Source organism: Sus scrofa, chromosome 4 (assembly GCF_054392235.1).
Source record: "Sus scrofa isolate SSC_HxYL_T2T_F1_AM1 chromosome 4, Sscrofa_HxYL_maternal_Yorkshire_Landrace_v2.0, whole genome shotgun sequence".
NCBI lineage: Eukaryota > Metazoa > Chordata > Mammalia > Artiodactyla > Suidae > Sus > Sus scrofa.
This window is the reverse complement of record NC_139386.1, coordinates 104,744,177-104,766,125: the sequence shown is the minus strand read 5'-3', so window position 1 is coordinate 104,766,125 and position 21,949 is coordinate 104,744,177. Positions and strand designations below refer to the sequence as shown.

Below are 21,949 nucleotides of genomic sequence, written 5' to 3'. Positions count from 1 at the left end.
TCTTCCCTGTTTCAGTCTTCACAGACTCCTCCCAAGCCCCCCAATCCTATTCCTTAGCATCACTTCCCCCAATTAACCACCTGTACACAAGCCCTTGCCTTGGAGGGAATCTGGACCCTTAGTCCAGATTAAGAATGACCCTGCTGCTTTTTCTGTACACCCCTGAAAAGTAGCTGTTCCAGAGATAGGAGTAAGTCACACAATATGGCACAGGGAGGGGATATGGATTTGCTCTACCACACCTCTCAGGCCTCTGACCAAATCCCTCTTTTGGGTTAGTCCCACGGGGGCTTGACTTGAATCACCAGGGGTCTTCAGAAACCTGAGTGATGAGTTATCTCACATCTGGTGGCACAGGACTCTTCCCTGAGCACAAAGCAGCCAAGCCTTGTGCCCTCCCGTTTCCCCAGACATCTGCAAAAGCTGAAAGAGGTTCTTGTATTCCCAGGGAGGATAAAGCCAAATTTCAGCCTGCCTGTGACACCCTTTGTGAGACTCCTGTACACACCTCCCACCCTCTCCAAGTCCCCAGATCTCAGCCCTTGGAAGAAAGGCTGGGATCTTCCCAGGACCCCCAGCCTGTCTTCAGATCAGCACTTGCTCAGGTTATGGACAGCCAGGCTCCCCAGACTACTCAGCCCTATAGCATCCTCACCAGAAAGTGTGCTCAGTAGGGCCATCGGACCAGCTTACTGCAATCTTGGCAATAAATCTGAAAAGTCTATATCTTGAATATAGACTATGTTGAGTTTTGTGCCTCACAGTTGAAACGTGATAATAAGAACTTGGAGAGGACCTCACAGGCATACAAGTTTGAGAAACAGATCAAGGCTGAATGCCTAGAGGAGCAGGGGTGACCCAAGCTAGTGAAAGGAAAGACACACAGGGATGCCAACTGCCCACTGACTCAGGCAGAGTGACTCCGACCAGAAGGGTGGGACATCGTATGAGACACTGAGATTGGACAGAACTTCTCCCTTGTAAAGACCATGAGCATCTTGAATTTGGTGAGGAGGTAGGATAGGAAGATTGTCAGGGGAGACTGGAGACTTGAATACTAAATAGTGTTCCAGGTCATGTTAAAAAGAGTAAAAATAACTTAAGGATGAGTAAAGCAATGTCCGGAATCAGCAGTGATGGTGGCCTTCTTCTCCTCGGAAATGTCTTTGGCCCCAAGTGCCCCCTTCAGGGCTAAATTCTACCTCTGTGCACTTGAAGGTGCAGAAAAGTAAGAAGGAAAAGGAAGAAGAGAAGGCGATGGGAAGGGAAAGGTGAAAGGGATCGCTGTGGGGACAGTTCTGTGTCACCACCCATTGCCACCTCCAGCAATCGTGTGTGTGTGTGTGTGTGTGTGTGTGTGTGTGTGTGTGTGTGTGTGTCTTTTTAGGGACACACCCTCAGCATATGCAAGTTTCCAGCTAGGGATCAAATTGGAGCTGCAGCTATTGACCCACACCACAGCCACAGCAAAGGGATCTGAGCCACATCTGCAACCTACACCACAGCTCACAGCAATGCTGGATCCTTAACCCATTGAGCGAGGCCAGAGATGGAACTTGCATTCTCATGGACACTAGTCGGGTTTGTTGCCGCTGAGCCACGACAGGAACGCCCACCTCCAGGAATCCTGATAAAGCCCGCCAGGGCCTTTGATATGAAATCTGTTCAGAACAGCAGTATGGCCTAAGGTAAAGTCACTGGCCCTTGGAGTCAGACTCCAAAGGTCCCAGCGCTGTTAGATTCAGCCTGAACAGCAGGACTTGCTTGTCCTCAGTTTCCTCATCTAAAATGGAAGCCCCGTGAGGACAGGGACTTTGCCTTATTCCCTGCAATATCTCTAGCCCTCCTAGAACACCTGGTGATACACATTTGCTGAATAAATAAATAAACCTATAAAATGAGAATACTATTAGCACTACTCCAAAGACAATAAAGTGTAGTAATGAAGGACATGGACCCTAGAGCCAGACTCCCTTAATCTGAATTCAAACTCAGCCACTTCCACCACTGCCCCCAGTGTATCTCTCTCTGCCTCTCTGTACCACAGTTTCCTCATCTGTAGAGTGGGTATAAAAGTAGCACATCTACCTAGCACGTTACAGTGCAGCTTAAAACAAGTTAATATATGTGAAATACATAAAACAGTTCCTGGCTATTTATTAGTTAGCTATTGTTATTGTTAGGAGGATTAATTGATAAAAGCCAGAAAAAATGCTCAGCATTTGATTTTTTTAATTAAAAAAATTTCAGAGTCCCTGGTGGCCTGGAGGGTTAAGGATCCAGCTTTGTTACTGGTGTGGCTTGGGTCACTGCTGTGATGCAGCTTTGATCCCTGGCCTGGGGAACTTCCCCATGCCATGGACATGACCAAAAACATACAAAAAATTTTTTAAATTGAAGCATATTTGATTTACAATGTTGTATTTGTTTCAAGTATACAGCAAAGTGATTCCGATATATATATTCTTTTTCAGATTATTTTCCATTATAGTTTATTACAAGATATTGAATATCGTTCTCTGTGCTATGTAGTAGGCTCTCGTTGTTTAGCATTTGATGTTTTCTTCTATACACTCCTGAACTATGCAATGCTCATGATGAAGTGTAATCAGATATTATTATAAAATATTTTCAAATGTAAAAATATTTTAAGCAGTTAGCGCATCACCTGCCACATCAGAAGTGCTCACGAAATGGTAGCTCTTATTATTGTTGTTGATGCTGTTTTTGTTATAAGAAAATCATTCTGATCTGCAGGCTGCTGCTAAGGCCAGAGTTTCATCTTCAGGGTCAACTTGGAAGAGGAGCAGGCAACGGCAGGCATTAGATGAGGAAGGATCCCCAGGAAAACTGCTTTTGGCATTGAATAGAGTGAGAGTTGTGGGAACCAAGCTGGCTGCAATGTTTAGCCAAAGGCTAGAGAAACAGACTTGAACAAGAGTGGAATAGAAGGAAAACAGTGACGTGAAGAAGCACGACAGCGGGTAGAACGTGTTGTAATACACTAGACCAATTTCTTCTTCTGTACAGTCTGTTACTTCCCTTACTAGTCAGAGGGACTGATTCAATTCCTCGAGAAGTATTTAAGAAATTTGTACCATTTTTTTTTCAGCATTGTGATCAGAGTTACGGGAAACAGAAAAGCAATATAAAACAGCATGAGTCTTGGGCTTACCAGCCTTTGCAGAGCGAATATGAAACAAAAAAACCAAGATCACACATAAATATATCCCCTAAATATGTCCAAACAGGTCACTGGTACATAAGTCAAGACAGGGGAAGAATCAGTCCATTTGTTCCTTCTCACATACTTTCATTTACGGATTCATTATCTAATGGACACTGACCACCCCTGGGCTGAAGGCCAGAAAAAGGACAGGGAGCTCAGGAAGCTACACGCCTGCCCTCAAGGAACCTGTACTTTAACAAGGAACTGCTGGCGATCTGCGTGGGGAGGGCTCCAATACTGGGCAGAATGCCATCATGCCCAGGAGACCTGTTTGGTGTTATCCGAGAAGTCTAGTTAAGTAGCCTTGTGGGGCTTTCTGGGGATGGTAGGACTTGATTTGATTTGAAGGCTTAGTCTCCTCTAAATAGCTGGGGGTAGGAGGTGGTGCGCCAGGTCACCAGAAGCAAACTCACAGAAGGAGGGATGAGCATGGCTTTCATTTACTTATTATTTGTTAATTACAAAATTTTTTTTGGCCACACCTGCAGCATGTGGGAAGTTCTGGGCCAGGGATCAAACCCATGCCCTGAGCCACAGTGGTGACAACACAGGATCCTTAACCCACTGAGCCACCAGGGAACTTCCAACACAGCTTTTATTTTATTGATCCATCAATGCATTGAACAAACTTTTTTGGAAATATTGCTTACGTGCCTGAAAGATGAATAGGACATCATTCCTTCCCTCAAGTGGTTTGCAGTCTAATGGGGGAGGTAGACCCCTAAAGAGAAAAAGTATCTTAGAGTGGGATGTGTGTGACAACAGAGGCCTGTGTAAAGCAGCATGCAGAAGAGTGCCGTTCTCCTGGGGCATGAGCTGGGGACTCAGTGGGTCATGAGGGAGCCTGGGCCCTGCAGCCATGAGGGACAGTGCTCAAAGGCTCTTTAGGAAGCACATGGAGGGCAGTGTAGAGGGCAGATAAAGACTGATGGGAAATAAGATCCTAAACGTGTAGAGATCAGCTCTTAAAGGCTTTTAGAGGACATTCCACAGAATTTGGGCTTCATTCAGAGGACAGGGCAATCAGTGAAAGATTTCAGGGGCGATGACATACCACATTTGCATTTTGGAAAGATAATGATAACAATGTCTCACATTATTGAGGGCCAACTGTGGTTTATAAACGTCAACCTCACAATGACCTTTATCAACTCCAGAGGGAGGTACAGACTCGCCCGAGGTCACTCAAGCAGTGGGCGCAGAAAGAGGATTTTAGGTTTCCAAGACCAAACTCTTAACCCCTACCCTCCTCTGTCTCTCTGACCGCAGAGTGGGAGGCTGGGGAGGGGAGGGCAGGGGGAGAGGCAGAGCCACAGCCAGAATAAAAGATAATGCGACCAGAACTAAAACGGTGGGAGTAGGAATGGAGAGAAAGAGACAGCATCCAAAACCATTTAGGAAATAGGCCCCCCTGGGTGTTGCGAATGATTTGACACATAGATTAGAGGGGAAGGAGGACTAGCATGACTCCCAGGGCTCTGCTTCTTTTCTTTCTTTTTTTTTTTTTGTCTTTTTGCCTTTTCTAGGGCCTCTCCCTCGGCATATGGAGGTTCCCAGGCTAGGGGCCTAATTGGAGCTGTAGCCACCAGCCTATACCACAGCCACAGCAATGTGGGATCCGAGCAGAGTCTGCAACCTACACCACAGCTCACGGCAACGCCGGATCCTTAACCCACTGAGCAAGGCCAGGGATCGAACCCACAACCTCACGGTTCCTAGTCAGATTCGTTAACCACTGCACCATGACGGGAATTCCAACCAGAGCTCTGCTTCTGTAACTGCATTTCTTGTGGGAACATCAGCAGTGGGAGGAACCCTAAGAAGGGAAGAAGGTGTGTGTGAGCTCGTGCACTGAGGGCACTGGGGTGGAGACCTTAGGGGGGAGTGGGGTAGACCCAGCAGGGGCTCAGGAGCCAGGTCTGGGCTGGAGGAAGAGACTGGGAAATCTGATGGGCTGGCTAGGGTGGGTAGAGGGCTGATGGGACAGGAGAGAGCCGAGATGACAGGATGACACATGGACTTGAGTTTGAAGACAGTAAGAGGTCATGTGACCCTTTGATTAGGGACACATCATGGTCAGCAACAGCACTTTAAAGGTCAAAATAGGAGTTCCCGTCGTGGCTCAGCGGTAATGAACCAACTAGTATCCTTGAGAATACAGGTTCAATCCCTGGCCTCGCTCAGTGGGTTAAGGATCCGGCGTTGCCACAGTGCCGGGGTGCGGTACAGGACTGTGTCATTTCTGATGCACCCATACCCTCTCAGTGCATTTGATCAGCACAGAGACTCTGTCAGTTGGTATTCGTGAATCCCATTTTACAGATAGGCAACCAAGATAAATTAGTCAAAATCACCTGGCTGGCCGAGAGAAGAGCCCAGGCTTAAAACCGCCATCTTCTAAACTCTGGAGACAGAAAGAATCCCCGGTGCATTCATCACCCTCTGCACATCCCACAAGATCAAGTTCCCTCTCCAGGACTATGGTTCTCTAAACATCGGAGCCTAAAGGTGCGTTCTGGAGGCTCTCTCTTGAGAGAAGGCCCCGCTGGGAAACAAGGCCCCCTCGGCCTTAAAGCATCCCTCTGGGCTTTGGAAGAGACTTCCCACAGAGCTGCTTCCCACCACACCGCATCAGCCTTCCGCAGGGCCCCTGTGTAACTTGACTGTGAGGCTCCGTGTAAAGCCGGGATCCGACAACCTCCTCTGATTCATGCTGAATGAATCCCTGGTACACACTGTCAGAATCTAAGAGGCAGGTGTAGCTCCCCCGACGCTTTCAATAGGAACTTGTTCAAATCATGTAGCCTCTCCAGGAGCATTTTTTTCAAAGGAGTGGTTTATAATTTCTCATCGGCAGCAGGAGTGAGGGGGTGGATTCGGAGGAGGAAGGAGGAAGTACTGATGGGGGAAGCAGAGAAAGAGACACCATTCTGGATCAGAGCGGCCAAGATCAAAAGAGAGGGGGATCCTTGCTTCTGGAGATGAGAGGCTGGGAGAGAATGCCTGTGAGGGTGAAGGGGAGGCAGAAATGAGATGTGATAGGTGGAGCTTTTTCTATAGAGAGAGGGAGAAGAGGTTTCTATTTCTCCACAGGAGAGCCTAGTTAAGGCTCCCTGGCCCCGCCCTCATCTTCTTCGGGGACCTCTGCTTCAGCCAGGCGACCAGCTCCTCGTCCCCCACCTCCTCCACCCACAGCACCCTGTCCCTCCACCCTTTGCATCCTTTATTCCAGCCCCTATACGTTCACTCATCCAGTTCATCCTTCCTGGATCACCCTCTACCCTTTGCTCTATCTCATTAATCAGAAGCAGATTTAAGTGCCGGATGCCCCCTGAGTCTGACCTGAACCTCCAGCTCCAGTGGTCCCTGTTGCCTATACCACTGGTTCTCCCAGTGCAACCTACACCACAGGTTGCATCGGGATCACCTGCAGGGTATTTTATTTATGAATTTATGCATTTATTTATTTAATGTTTTTCCCTCTGCCCATTGGTTCCCTTTGGCTTAAACTCAGGTCTGACTTATTGTTGGGCAAAATCTGAGCTATGGCAGAGTGACCCCCACACCAGTCACCGCGTGCCCGTGTCACAGTGCTAGTTTATGAGTATACCAAGTTCCCAATTCAGTTCAGACCCTTTCTGTTCTTTAACCAGCAGAGAAGTACAATGAAGTTGGGAAATAATCTGAAATTGTCTATTGGTTTACTGGAGGGCATTTTAACACACAGGTTGCTGGGACCGCCCCTCCCCCCCGCCCCCAAGTTTCTGATTCATTAGGCCTGGGGTGGGTCTCGAGAATTTACCTTGGTAACGAATCCCTAAGTGATGCTGCTGCTATGGTCTGAGGACCACTGATCTTTATCATCCATTTAGCCTGAATCATGCATTGCTTGTACTGATACCTTCATGGAGTGTGTAGAGCCTGCCTCCTGGATGAACCTGTGAACAATTCAAAGGCAGTGATGTGGTAAGTATGGCACTATATCTCCGACAGTACCTAGGTGGCATACTCAGAACAAGTACCCAAACCAAAATAAATTACTAATTGGTGTGGAGGGTTAGTATCAATTTTAGATAAAATTATGAAATCCGGGAGTTCCCATAGTGGTGCAGCAGAAATGAATCCGATTAGGAGCCATGAGGTTGCGGGTTCGATCCCTGGCCTCACTCAGTGGGTTGAGGATCCGGCATTGCCATGAGCTGTGGTGTAGGTTGCAGATGCGACTTGAATCTGGAGTTGCTGTGGCTGTGGTGTAGGCTGGCGGCTACAGCTCTGATTAGATCCCTAGCCTGGGAGCCTCCATGTGCCGCGGGTGAGGCCCTAAAAAGACAAAAAGACAAAAAAAAAAAAAAATTATGAACTCGCCAGTTTGCCCACAGGAACCCCCCACTTTCCTCTCCTCCTTTCCTCAACCTATTTCTGTGCCACTTATATTCCCTCCTTCAGGATGAACCAGCGCCACCCCCTCCCCCAAAAAAAACATATACCTGCCCTAAAAGCCTGGAGTTCTTTTCTCTGCCGCTCAGAGTTTACAGACAATTCTTATAAGAAGTTTGGCTGAAAAGGAAAGAACTGAGGCAAGGCAGTAGCTATAGAGGGGTTTGAGGCCCAGGAGGCTTTTTATTTCATTTTATTTTTTTTATATGAGGGTGGAAAGAAGCCAGCAGAGAGGGAGTGGTGGTATAATGAATGGATAGAGGGAGGTCTTTGAGACGGAGGGTGGGTGGGATCCAGAGTAAAGGGAGAAGGATTAGCTTAGGCCAAAGCAGGTACACCTCTCCCATTGTAGGTGGAAAAAGAAAAGAAGGGGTTTAGATGTAGGAATAATGAAGCTTTTGACTCTAGGTGGCTCCTAGCTCTAACATCTTGTGATTCCATGAAATTAAATTGCTACCGTGTCAGTGGCTTAATGTGTCACCTCTCCTTGGCAAAGCTTTAACCCAAAGAGATGAATCTTTCATGAGAGACTCTCATGAGGTATGGGAGGCCTGCCACTGGGGCAGCAGAAACTTCCTAGTGGTCTTGAACAGCTACCATCCTACTACACAAGGGCGGGGCTGGAAAAAAAAGGACGAATATGCCTAACTGTGACAATGTAAGGCCTAGGCACAGTCATAATCACTATAGAGCTAATAAGCAAGTATTGGAACCAGACTTTCAACCCTTCTTCACTAGACTCAGCAGCCATCTGGTCCACCCATCTACACTCATTCGTTCTCAGACCTCTTAAAGTGGCAAGGAAGTGGGGGAAGTGTTAAGAACAGCCTCTCCCTAGTCCTTGGAATAGTGACTTGGGATGTCAATCTCCATCCATGCCAGACCCACACAGTCCCAGCCCATGTCTGGGACTTGGAGAGACACCTGATGATGAGAGGAATAACAAATTATCAGATGCCTCCTCAATTAGCTTAGCATGCCAAGTGTCTGGTACATTGCACCAGACCCTGGATCACAGGAAGAGGTCAATAAATGTAAGTTGTCATCATCATCTTCCTCCTTCTTATCATCATCATCATCATCATCAATCCCTATGTGCCCGGGCACCATGCTATGTAATTACATATGTATTTACAAGCATATGTTATTCCTAATTACAAAAGTAATAGATGGTCAGTGTTAAAAAGTTCTAACAAGAAATAGATAACATAAGAAGTGTGAGTGTGATGTGCTGGAAGGAGGGATTTGGACCGCCTGTGTTTACCTCACAGATCTTCTGATATTAACTGTGTGATCTTGGACATGTGACTTAACTCCTCTGTGCCTCAGTTTCTTCATTTGTTAAATGAGGGCAATAGTATTTCTTATAGGGTTCTTGGGAAATTTAAATAAAATGATATACGTAAAGCACTGAGCACAGTCCTTGGCACACAGTCATAATCACTATAAGGTAGTTATTATTGATTTTATTAATGTTGCTGTTTTATAAGTAAAGTTCTCCATAATTCATATTGCAAGGTAATCAATATCAATATCCCTTTGCATATTTTCAGGGTTTTTTCCTATCTATATTGATATCGCTATGTCTGTATGTAATATAGGATCCAAAATATGTAAATGTTTCACATCTCTTTGTTCACTTGACAAATATTATGGATGATTCTCAAAACAGCCCTACAAAGTACATACTGATACACCATTTTATCTATAAATGGATATTTGATGTACCTCTCTGAAGGCTGTAACTTCACGTCCCAAATGTTCAAAGGAAACCTCTGGAGGCTGACGTGTAGGGCATGGGTCAGCAGCCTTTTTCTGTAAATGGCCAGGTAGAAATAGTTTAGGCTTTGCAGACCATATGGTTTCTGTTGTAACTACTTAACTCTGTGCTTTCGCTGTGAAAGCAACTATAGAAAACACTTGAAGGAATAAGAGAGGCTGTGTTCCAATAAATAAATAAATATTTATTTACTTATTTATTTTTAATTTTAGCTACACCCATGGCATGCTAAATTTTCCAGGGATCCAACCCACACCACAGCAGTGACAAAGCAGGATCCTTAACCCATTAAGTGACCAGGGAACTCTAAGACTTAATTAAAGGAGAACAAAATGTGAATTTCATGTAATTTTCACGTCGTGAAATATTATTCTTTCTTTGATTTTTTTTTTCTCCCAACCAATGATTATTTTAAAATGTAAAAGTCTTTCTTAGATTGCAGGCTGTAACTGTACAAAAATACAACAGGCTGGATTTGGTCCATGAGTGAGAGGGATCAAACTAGCTTGCCATTCTAGAGCCCGTTCGAAAATTAGAGAGGCAATGAAGGGTAGAAGTAATATCTTAACCTATCCTTCCGGCCTTCTCAGTAGAAAGTATCTTTTCCTCTGCTTGAAATGCATTATCCCACCAAATCCATTAAAACCCTACTCAAAGTTTTAGATCGCATGCCGCATCTTCTGTGAAACGTTCCCAAAATTCCCCTGCAAGAATCAACGCTGTTCCCTGCTCAGTTACTCTTCGTACTTCTTTGACAGTAAATACTACATGCTGCACTCCCCCCCGCCCCCACTACCAGAAACCCTCAAACTCCTGGGCATTCAATTTATTTGACGTGCATCTGGAACTAGTGCAGTGTTTGGCAATTGAGAAGGACTGAGCCAAATTACCAAGCTTCAATCTCACTCAACTGGGTGCAAGGAAAAGGAACCCATTAGCACTACTCTAGGAGGACGGAGGGAGGAGTTATTTAGAATCAGGAACTTGTTAAGGAACGTGATTTCAGGAATCTGCCCTCAGAGCAAAAGCCATGGTTTCGAAGGCTGACACCCAAAGACCTTCTTTCTCTCTCAGGCCACATGGACTCCCATCTCTACCTCTCTGAAGAGGCTGATTTCGATACTTTGCTTTTCTCAGCAGTCCTGTCAATTCAAGAGCTAACAGATCAACTAGCTTCTGAGGGTCCTAATTTTAAATTTCTGGGAGAAAGAGTCTTATTGGTTAGGGAGACTGGTTGCATGCTATAAACATAAGGGCCAAAGCGTATCTGAGTGGGTAGTCCAGGTGTTACTGGCCAAGAATGGAGGGAGTGTGTTGGGCGAACCCCTCAAGAAGCCTGTGATACTTGCTGGCTTCATGTACCATGTGACAGTTTGTGTTGTGGTTACTTGTGTGCATCTCCCTCTTTTTCGCTATCTATCGGGACAGCGTGCTCTAGACAGGGACAGAGCTTTTCTCTCATTTTGGTGCCCCCCGCCCCGTCCCCATAGAGTGGTTTGCACACAACAGGTAATGGCAACTGCTTATTGAATTGAATAGAAAACACCACCTTCCACTCAGTCTTTGAGCATTTTTCATCTTTATGAAAGGCATACATTCCATTGCTAGGCAAAAGACATGTGGCATAAAAGATAAATTTCTTTTCCTGGCTTCAGTAATTTTTTTTTTTTTTTATTCAATTGTCTTTAGCTCAGATAATTGCATTATTTCCATTCCAGGTTTTCAGGGGTCAAACAACCTCAGGTCCAGATGTACTATGAATGCAACTGTAATAGTTTCAGAGCAATTATCTCCTTCCAGCTCTGCAGGAAGGAACAACTCGAACTCCAGAGCCAGGCTAGTAAGAAGTCCTTTTGTATGTATCCCTCTCAGAGTCAGCCCAAAGTGAACCCAAGGCCTGTTTGAGCAGAGAATTACTTAGTGGTGGCTAGTGGCCTAGGCAGCTGCTGCCTATGCTGGCTTCTAAGCAGGCCTGGGAGCAGCTGAGTGCCCCAGATCATACCTGAATCCCTTTGCCCTTTTACCAAGGCCAGGAAAGCTCAGCCGCTGCAGCCACCAAGGTCAATCGAGAGAGGCGGCCCTTTCCTGGCTGCCTTGTAACTGCTGGAGTTTCTCTCCATCGTTTATTACTCTGATCTGCTCCCTTGGGGGAGAACCTAGCTCATTGTTTACCAAAACCAGTTGCTCCCCTGGTAGCTCTGCTGCCTCTTTCTGCTCTGATGAGCTGCAAGCTTCCCGCAGAAGCAGATCTCAGGGAAGAGGCATTACAGACACAGCCCAGGGCAAATGCACCATGTTCCAGTTTGTGTCTTCCTTGCCTCGGCTGACATCGATGCCTGAGGCCTTTCTCAGGGTCTTGGAAGCCCCCTTCTACATCCTGATTAGAAGAGAGAGGCGATAAGACAAAATGGCTTTTCTGTCCCACTACACACTGTTCATAATAGACCCTCTAAGACTTGCATTGTTGGGGTACTTAATGTAGTTGAAGGCTCACCTTTCTCCCCAGAGGACTGTGTGTGTACACGTAGGTACATGGCACATCTTATGAAATGCACAGAACTTCAATTTGTCATTAGTTATCCCACTTAAATAAGAACCATAGATAAAATCAAATACATAGAAACTCAAGAAAATCCTTGATCATTTAATCAGACTCTTTAAAAGCACCCATAAGTCTTTGGCGATAACTAGGGCTTTTTCAGAAAGTTGCCTGGAGAGAAAAAAAAAATAAATGAAATTATTCTGCTTAAAAAGAATAATGTGTTAAGACCTTGGGGCATTTTATCTGTTGACCACTTCCAGAATGGTTATCCTCTCACATGTGAGTCCATTCTTCTGAATTTATTACTGTTTAAAAAGGATGAAGAAGTTGTATTCGTTTATTCTGAAAGAGAGAGGCATTTCTATTTCTCACTACAATTATGGTCTATTTTTACCTGCCATCTCTCACCAGAGTTCAATAATGTGAATCTCTTTGTTAATACATATATTTTAACTTAGCTGTGTTCCCTTAAACAATTTTTTTTTTTTTTTTTTTTTTTTTTTGCCTGTCAAAACTGGAGTTCTCCATTTTCTACCATCACTTAAAGTTTTGGGGGAAGCTTATTACAGTTTGTGGATTACCTGGATGCTTTCGTCTTCTTTCTTCTATACGATAGCTTTTGGCCACTAAATGTTCTTTATTGACACGCAGCTTTGCTAAGGAAATAAGATGAATAATTTTTAATTTCTAAAACATGTATTTGTCACATTGCTTTTCTGAGACGCTTGGACTCTATGCTGGATTACATTGAGAGATCTTTCCAAACAGTATTTTTAAATGATAATATTATTTCTCTAAGATGCTCTGCATGGAAAATATTTTCCCTGGGTGCTTATGTTTACAGACTAATAGTCAAGTGGGAAGCTAAGAAAGGTAAAAACAAATGATGACGCAATTAGTATGTCCTTTCAATTATCTGTGGTTCATAAAAGTTGATGTCGAGGTAGACAATATAAAGGAAGAGTAAAGAGCAGGAGTTTTGGATCAAACAGAACCGGGTTTTGGGCCCCTTATATTTATGAGTCGTATGACCTTGGGCAAAGCACTTAATCTTAGCAAGTCTGTAAAATGAGAACAAATATAACATCTAACATTTGTTGATTACTTTTTATGTGCTGGGCACTGTGCTAATTATGTCACATGCATTCATTATCTCATTTCATCCTCAAAATAATCCTATGAGGAAGGTGCTATTAATAGCCTCGTTTACAAATGAAGAAATCGAAACTCAGAAAGGTTGAGTAATTTGTCCAAAATTTCAGCCTGGCAAGAGTTTGTAACTCTGCTTGATTCTCTCTTTTATGTCAGGCAGTTCACCTTTGGGAAATGCGGGGAAGAGAAAAGCCTCTTCTTTTCTGACCCCCACATTTTTTTTCCCACAGTTAAATATATACAGGTGGATAGATATAAGTGTCTTGTCTGTCTGGTTCTAGGACATGGTTGGTTCATGTCTAGTTCAAGTACATCAACATCACATTATATTGTGTCCCTGTAGCATTACTCTTCTTATAAGGTGAGCTATGAGGATTAAATGAGATGATGTATGGAAAGAGCATGCCTGGCACATAGTGCTCTTGTTACATGTTATTACATATTACCAGCTAAAATTTGTACAGCACTTTATTCCTTATGAAGCTCATTGACATAGTCTCTCATTACTTCATGACATCATGTGATATGTTATAAAACGATGGCTCAGAATGGGTAAAAGACTTAGCCAAGGTCATTTAGCTTATAAACACATTGATATGGGAACTTAGATCTTTTTATCCAGAACCCAGTGATTTCATTCTGCTTTTTCTTTTTTTTTGTCTTTTTAGGGCTGTACCAGAGGCGTATATGGAGGTTCCCAGCCTCAGGGTAGAATTGGAGCTGTAACTGCTGGCCTCCACCACAGCCACAGCAACACCAGTACCGAGCTGAGTGTGTGGTCTACACCACAGCTCACGGCAATGCTGGATCCCTAACCCACTGAGTGAGGCCAGGGATCGAACCTGCATCCTCATGGATACTAGTCAGATTTGTTTCCACTGAGCCATGGTGGGAACTCTCATTCCGCCTTTTAATCATTGTGGAGGGGGTGGCTGTATTTTTGTATAACTAATTTAAATTATTATTAGAAGAGGTGGCTAATTCCAGATAGGTGAGTTCTAAACTTTTCTGAGTTGCTGCTTTATTTTGGTAAATCTTGAAACTTGTTTCTTGATTTTCTGCTTGACTCTCTCTTTTATTTCAGTCAATTCGCCTTTGGGAAATGTGGGGAAGAGAAAAGCCCCTTCTTTTCTGACCCTCACATATTTTCCCACAGTTAAATATATACAGGTAGATATATATCAAATTATGAATGGGCTGGGTTTTTTAGGGTGAATTTGTAAGTTGGATGTTTGGAAAGCTGAGCATTTTTCCTTCATAAAAACCATGTTTTAGATGGAACTTAATCCCCACAATGACCCCATAGGAACCTGTCATGAGTATGTGCCGGATGCAGGGAAAGGGGGAAAGAAGAACATAAAGCAAAGACCTTCTCCTTCCTTTAATTCCAGGCTTGCCCAGATGTAATTTTGAACAAACCGTTCGCCCTTAGTATTTCGTCTTTCTTATAGTTTATGCCATCTCTTAGGGCCCCTTTATCTTCTCTTGTATTGAGCAACCACCAGATCCAGCATGCTTTACACCAAAGAGTCCTCTAAATTCTAAAACTATCAGAGTTCCCTGGTGGCTCAGGAGGTTCAAGATTAGGCGTTGTCACTGCTATGGCTCGGGTTGCTGCTGTGGTGTACGATGTAGGTTTGGTCCCCAACCCAGGAACTTCCACGTGCTGTGAGCACCACCAAAAAATGAAAAAAAAACAAACTATCTACCTGCTCCGTGGTCTTTCGACTTCACCCTCTACTCTAAAGGGCTATTCGAACTAGGTGTTTGGAGGAAAGCAGTTTAATGAAGTATTTCACACTGAAGTATAAGAGGCTGATTTTCCTTATAAGAGGTTTGCTTTTTAAAAAAGGTTATTAGCATTGCACGTACATTTGGTGGAAACTCTAGCAGTGAAACAAAATAAAATGAAAATAGCTATTACGTAGAAAGTATTTTGGAAGTGATCTGCCATAATGTGGGTAGACCAGCCAGTGAGCGCTTACCCTATCCTTTTATGTCACCAACCTCTCCCACACCCACATGCACACATGCCTTCAAACACTCATCTCATCGGCTGCCTTGGCTGCTAATCTTTTCCTCATCCACTGGACAATTATTAGAATGATAGCATTTCAGCCCTGGAGAGAGTTCTAGAACTAATGTCATTAGCTCATTTTATAATTGAGGAGACAAAACTCAGACACAAGGGCCTGGTTCACACACTGGTGAGTGGTAGAATGGGTGCTAGAACCCACATCTTCTGCCCAAGAATCTTGGGTATTTTCTTCTACCCTCTATGCTTCTATGCTGCTATGCTTAGCAGTCAAAGTCTTGCAAAATAAACTTAGAAACCCTCATGCCTTGACCTTGTTCATTTTATCCAATGGGATTCTCTTTTCTCTCTTTGGAGTTGGCAGGTAGAAGCCATCACTACTGGAGGCAAGATAATCTGACCTGCTGTTCCTACCCACATGCTCTGACCCAGAGGCTGGGCATTCTCTATCAAGTGGAATTGTGGAAGAATTGGAAATTTGAGGGTCCTGGTACACTCTTTCTTCTTCAATAGCTGCTCATGGAGATCATGTGAAAATATGAGGATTACTGTTGCCTCTCTCCTCTTTCTCTCATTGAGCATTTAGATTTCACTCCAATAATCGGAACCACTCTTTTCACGCGGCAGTAGTGAGAGTGTGTTTGGAGAGGCAGGCTGCCTGGGACTGTACCTCAGCCAGCATTTCCTGACTGAGCAAACTTAGCATGTTGCTGAACCTCTGGGCCTCAGCTTCTTCCTCTGGAAAATGGGAGCAATAATCGTTTATGCCTTTTGCAGTTGTTTACAATGTCTACCTGCTCAATAAGTGTCAGCCATCATCATCATCATCCTGAACACCTTGTCGGTGTTTTGAGTTTGCTTTGTAAACTTTTTTAAGGAAGGGAAGCTTTTCTGGTCTTAGCTGCCTTTCTCCATTGCCTGGTAATCTGTAAATCACGCAGTCGTTAAAGGTCAAGTTGACCCTTTATGCAATTCTTGCCTAGGAGGCCTCATTGTATATAGTGAGTCACCATCACTTAGAAGTGGACTGTGAGTCAGTAGCCTGTTAAGGAGAGGTCAGAAGGTCCCTGGCTCAAAGTGAGAGGATCCAAACCTAGCTCTGGGGTGCAGAAAGAAACACTGGGCTTGTATGGCTGAGTGGACTTGGGAGCCATGGAGAACCTGCACTACTCAATCCAGAGGACAGAAAGTGGTGGGTAAATGCTGGCGTTCTAGAAGCACACAGAACTGAGTCTCTTTTCCAGTTCCATCTCTACCTTTGCTACGTGACCTCCGGCAAGTTATTTAACTTCCCTGTGCCTTTTTTTTTTTTGAATCATCTGTAAATCTGTAAATAGGCATGATCTTAATAGAAAGGACTTCACAGGATAAAATGCTCAGAAAATGCTAAGAATCAAGTAAATACTCAATCAAAAGGAATTATTATCATTGTCATCAGCCTTATCATCATGAATGGGGGTCGTAACAGACAGTTCTAGGGAAGACAGACAGTCCTAATGGGGAAGCAAACCAAGGGGACCAAGTAGCTGGAATGAAGATGTATCTGATGTGACTTTTAGGTCGTGGCAAGACATTTAGCTAGTATTAAGTGTAAAAAGTCTTAATTTATTCCTTGTTGTGCCACCATAAAGGAATGAGGGATGTAACCTGCGTTGTGTAGAGGAAGATTCTGCAGACTAGAGTGTAAGCACCCTTCCTGCACAAAAACACAAATCTGGTAGCTCTAGTCAGGAGCTGAGCTCCCATTCAGGTTCTGTTTGTAGAGGGGTCACCGGTGGGCCCCAGGGAGGGGAGACCTTGTCAGGTCCCTGACTCCACAACATGCTGAAAATATGAATGTCACATAATCATTCTGTCCTTCTTGATCTCAACTGGCCTTCCTGATTTCATGCCATCTGCAAATTTGCACATCTTTTGTGCTCCTTTTGGCTCACATTTTATGCCTTCTTTTGCCATCTCATTTACTCTGCATGTTTCAATCTCTGGGCTTCCTTTTTTTTCTTCCTTTTTAATGTGGTGGGTTTTTTTTTTTTTCCTCCTCTCTTTCTCTTCCCTCCTTTACACCCCCACCTTCCTCCTCCCTCCACACCAATCAAATTCCTGCTTGCTTCTTGCCATATTCATTCTCCAACCTCATTCCCCCCTCATTCCTAGAAAACAGCTCACAGACACTCACCCTCCCCCCTTCAAGTCACAGTGCCCACCCTCCATAAATTCCAGCAGCCTGGCAATCAGTAACTTCAGCATCACACTTCACAGCTCTCAGAGTTTACACTACTTGTTACTACTCTCCTTGCTACTGCTCTCTAGGGTTTCTGCTTAAAAAAAAAAAGCTCCACTTAAAAATATCCTGGGTACAAGTTGAACCCACAGTGAAGTTTACTCGCACATGTTCACATTTCCTGGTTTTATTTTAACTAGTGGCTCAAGTCTAGGTCCAATTATGCAGTAGAGAAAGACTAGATCCTTAGGGAACACATTTTTTTTTCTACTGTGAAGAAGAAAACCACCAAAACATTCAACAGAAACCCCAGTTCTGGGTCCACCCACTCTCTTATCTCCCCGACTCCCCCAGTCTTAAGCAGAGGGGACGTGTATTTTTCCTTTGTGGAGTCATGTATTTCACTCTTCCTGGAGCTCCCACTGCCTCCCAGTGTGTGTCTGTGTGCACACGTGTGTGGCCACTGCTGTTTTTCCAAAGGGCTCACCTCTCTTCTGCCATTTTACCAGGACACAGGAGGCGGCTCTCCTCCCCCTCTCCCTCTTTTTCTCTCCCTGCCCCCAACTCAGCCTAGGCTTTTTCCTGTCTCTTAACTCCACCAGTGCAGCAGCAACTAGCTGAGCTGCTTGCGTGTGAGTGAGAGAGAGAGAGTGTGTGTGTGTGTGTGTGTGTGTCTGAGTGTGTGTGTGTGTGTGTGTTTGCGTGCACAGCTAGGCCAAGCCTGTGAGCCTGCCTGTCACTGGAGAGTTTTAGTTTGCATTCAGAAGAAAGGAGGAGGGGAGACAGGGTTGGGGGGGGGAGGAAAAGGTGGAGGGGGGAGGAGTGGGGGGAGCGCAGAGAAGGGAGGGAGAATGTCTTGTTTGTGGCTTGTCAGCAATTGCTTGAGACAAGCTTCCATGTGTGAAAGCTACTTGGCATGAATGCCTGGGCCGTACCAAGTGTCACCGCAGCAAGAGGGGGAGTCAGAAGAAAAACAGATCAGACCAGAGCAGACAATAGGCCCCTAAAGTGTTCCCCCTAAGTTGCTTTGATGTTGTCCTAGTGTCTTGATACCAGGAGGCCAGGGATTGCAGGAAAAGGGTCTTTTTTGTCTTCATTCACTTTCCCCCCTCAGTTTCTGAAATGATTCTCCAGAATTTCTCCTCATAAAAAAGGTAAGAGCCCTAACAATTCCTTCTTCTGTGGCAGGCTGGTTCGCCCGTGCCTGGAAGTGGGGGTCTCATTCCTGCGCTGCTCAGGACGAGCGCTGGGGTCCTGCGATTGGGCTCCTGCCTTGCCCCTGGAAGTCTCTCCAGGCGCTCAGGGCTTGGGGATGGCCCCTCTTTCTAGGGAACCCCAGGAACACGATCTGTGCCTCTGGGTTGGTGCGGGAGAAGGGGAGGATGGAGAGGGATGGGAGGAGGGTGTGAAGGTGGAGGGTGCGAGAGGGGAAAAAAGCAAGAGAGAGAGAGAGGGAGCAGCCTGAAAGAGAGGGAGAGAAGGGCAGAGCCCTGGATCCGAGCAGCCCCAGCCTGGAGCTTAAGGAGGCCTCCTTGCAAAGCTTGAGCTGTGCGTTCTCAAGGCTGAGCCAGGGCTGGCTGGGGCTCTGCCGAGTGCCTGCAGAGATTGCACGGAGCTTTGTGTGTGCGAGTGTGCCTGTGTGTGTGTGTGTGTGTGTGTGTGTGTGTGGACTTCCCACACCCTGCCCTGGCGTGCCTCGTTGTGAAGGGGAGGTACCTCAAGCCTTATCACCCGAGCCCAGACTCTGCGAGGAAGAGCGGCATGGCAGGCAACGAGGGCGGGCGAGAGAACTCTGCCGCAAGACATTCCAGAAACTTTTCCCGTCTCGGGGATTTCTCTGGTGGTAGAGGCTGTGAAGGAGTTGTGGCATGCCCCGTGCCTCAGTTTCCCCGTCCGTAAGATCCAGAGAGCTGACCGGGGATGCTGCGTGCCTCCCCTGGGATTTGGTGAAGCAGCTCACGGTGTCTCAAAAGCTTGGAGAAATCTTCCAGTTAGAAATGCTGTGGAATCACAAAGTAGAAGTGTTATCATTGTTCCTGATCATCAGCATCATGATAATAAAACCGTCATTAAGACACCCTGAGACAAATAGACCGGGAAACACAGATCAAGTGTCTGAGTATTTCTAAGGAAACAAAAAGCCTTCTTCCACCTGTTGGCTTCTGTCCTTTTCTCTTGTGTCTTTTCGTTAGATTTATTTGCCGATTTGTACAGAGAATGGGGTGGGAGGGCTTGGGTTTTCCCCTTTCCTCCTCCCTTGGACATATTTTTTTTCTTTTTAAAAAAGGTCAATGTAAGATGCTTGAGAGAGAAAATGTGCCTCCCGTTATAGTAGTTTATTTGAGACCTTGTGTTTTCTGGCGCTGGCAGGGCATGCAGGCACATCTGTAAACTCTACCTTGGAGGTTAAAGATTTTTATTGTGGCTTTTAGAAATTAAATGCGATTTATTTACAATTGCTGTTTATCAGAGAGTAAATATCTTACTGTGTGTGTGAGGGTAAGAATGTGAAGGCTGTTTACTCACTGGTGGTTTTGTGGATAAAACCTTTGCTTTTTAAAGTGACATCTTGAGAGATGGGCGTAGAGCACTAAAATCAGTGCCTAATAATCATCTTTAAAGATTTGTTTAAAGGAAAAAAATGTCTGCTTATTTTCTTGAACTGTGGGTTCCCTTTCTTCTGTTCTTCTGCAATGATTGTTTCAAGGCTCTCAGGTGTAGCTCTCTTTGAATTCTCTGGGGGAATTTCACCTTCTTACCTAGGTTTTCTGTGACTCTGCTACTTCCAAAAAAAAAAAAAAAAAAATCTGTGAAAAGTCTGGGAGGCTGTGCCTCCTTCCATTCTAACTGCAAATGTTTATCAGACCCACCGACTGTGTGTGATAGCTAGAGATTGAAGCAAAGCGCCAGCCCTGGTTGAGAATATTTATGCTCTTCCCATGGAGGCCTGGGGAACCTGACTTCTGGGTGTGGGAAAGGATATGGGGAGATATTCACTGGCCTGGATCTGGCAAGGATGCCCCTCCCCCACCCCATGCCCCAATAATGTGTCACTGGAAGAGAACTCAACTTGAAATGTAAAAACTTCATTTTTTGCTACTTTGTAAGCAGGTCTTACTATGGTTTGCCTCTGGCAAGATTTCAGGGGCCAGCTGTCTTCCTAAAAGGTTAGAATTTCAGAATTGCAAGGGAAAAGAAAGATTATTCCTCAAGTTTGCAAGGAGGACACTAAAGCCCAGGAAACATCAGCAATGATCTGAGGGGACTCAAGGAAGCTGTGGTCACATCTGGACCACCCCCTGGGTTCAGAAGGCCCTGGGGGTCAGTCGTTATGCCAACCACCCTTACCTGGCCTCCACATTTGATTTTGCCCCCTCTGGCATTGGGCCGGCCCAAGATAGGCAGCTTTTGGAGTTCTGCTTGCTGTGCTGGGTTAGAGCTACACACTCAGCCCGCTTTGTGGCATGTGGAACAAACATGGCTAACGTGCGTCACAGCCTGACTTTGCATGAACTCATCCACGTATTTATTTGTTTATTCAGCCAATGTTTTAGGGGCACTTGCTATGTACCAGGCACCCTGCTGAGCACTGAGGATCTAGGAAGGAACAAGGCAGATATAGCCCTACTCTCAAAGAGCTGGCAGTCTTGGTGGTATGACCAACATTAACCTTGTAGGGAGTTCCCCTTGTGGCTCAGTGGAGACAAACCCGACTACTATCCATGAGTCCAGGGGTTCAATCCCTGGCGCCCAGCTCAGTGGGTTAAGGATCCAGCATTGCTGCGAGCTATGGTGTAAGTCAAAGACTTCGCTCGGATCTGGCTGTGGCTGTGGTACAGGCCGGCAGCTGTAGCTCTGATTCAACCCCTAGCCTGCGAACTTCCATATGCCGCCGGTGCAGCCCTAAAAAGCAAAAAACAAAACCCCAAACCAAAAAAACATTAACCACGTAAACAAATTAGTAATTATCATATTAATAATACACATTGAATAAGATGCAGATACTACAGTGCAGGGCATAAAGTTGTCTAAGTCATTGACCTGAGGTTTCTAACTAGGCATAAGCTCACTGTCCTTTTGTCTTTGTGACTGAGTTCGTGCCCTGGCCAACTTCCATCCTGCCGGTAGCATTCTTACTCACACAGAGTCCAGTGCTTCCAAAGACAGCAGAGAGTTCCCTCCCCGCCGCTTCTCCACACAGTACGACAGAGATGCAAATAACGTCTGCTCACCCTTTACACTTGGGCTGTTAAATAACTTCACACTCATAGTGAACCAGCCTATATAACAGTCATTATGTGGGTGGTTCACATTAGCTACAGTCTCCATGCGCTTATTGAACCCTAACGGGCATCAGAGGGTACATGTGGTTAACGAGGCTCTTGTCTCACTGTCCTTCTTCCGTAGTTCTTCCAGTTGATGCTAAACACTTAGCTGCAGGATACTCCACCATAATTACTGTTATCTTGGAATTCCAAAATCAATAGTGTAATGAAAGGGCCTTCCCATGCCTACCAACAAGGACAAGTATCTATAACGGGAAAACATTTTAA

The 21,949-nt window shown here is 45.2% G+C and overlaps 2 protein-coding genes across 5 annotated transcripts in view; both read left to right on the top strand.

Moving 5' to 3' along the window:
• Window positions 1-18,376: 18,376 nt before the first annotated feature.
• BCL9 (BCL9 transcription coactivator) overlaps window positions 18,377-21,949 on the top strand; it is an 87,975-nt gene continuing 84,402 nt past the window's right edge. For all 4 annotated transcript variants that reach the window (XM_005653072.4, NM_001444428.1, XM_005653070.4 and 1 more), the window contains 1 exon segment: window positions 18,377-18,550. The gene's annotated coding sequence lies outside the window, so the exon portion shown is untranslated.
• LOC146404128 (uncharacterized) overlaps window positions 18,377-21,949 on the top strand; it is a 72,015-nt gene continuing 68,442 nt past the window's right edge. Inside the window, exon 1 of the mRNA XM_085023134.1 lies at window positions 18,377-18,550. The gene's annotated coding sequence lies outside the window, so the exon portion shown is untranslated. The remainder of the gene's footprint in view (window positions 18,551-21,949) is intronic.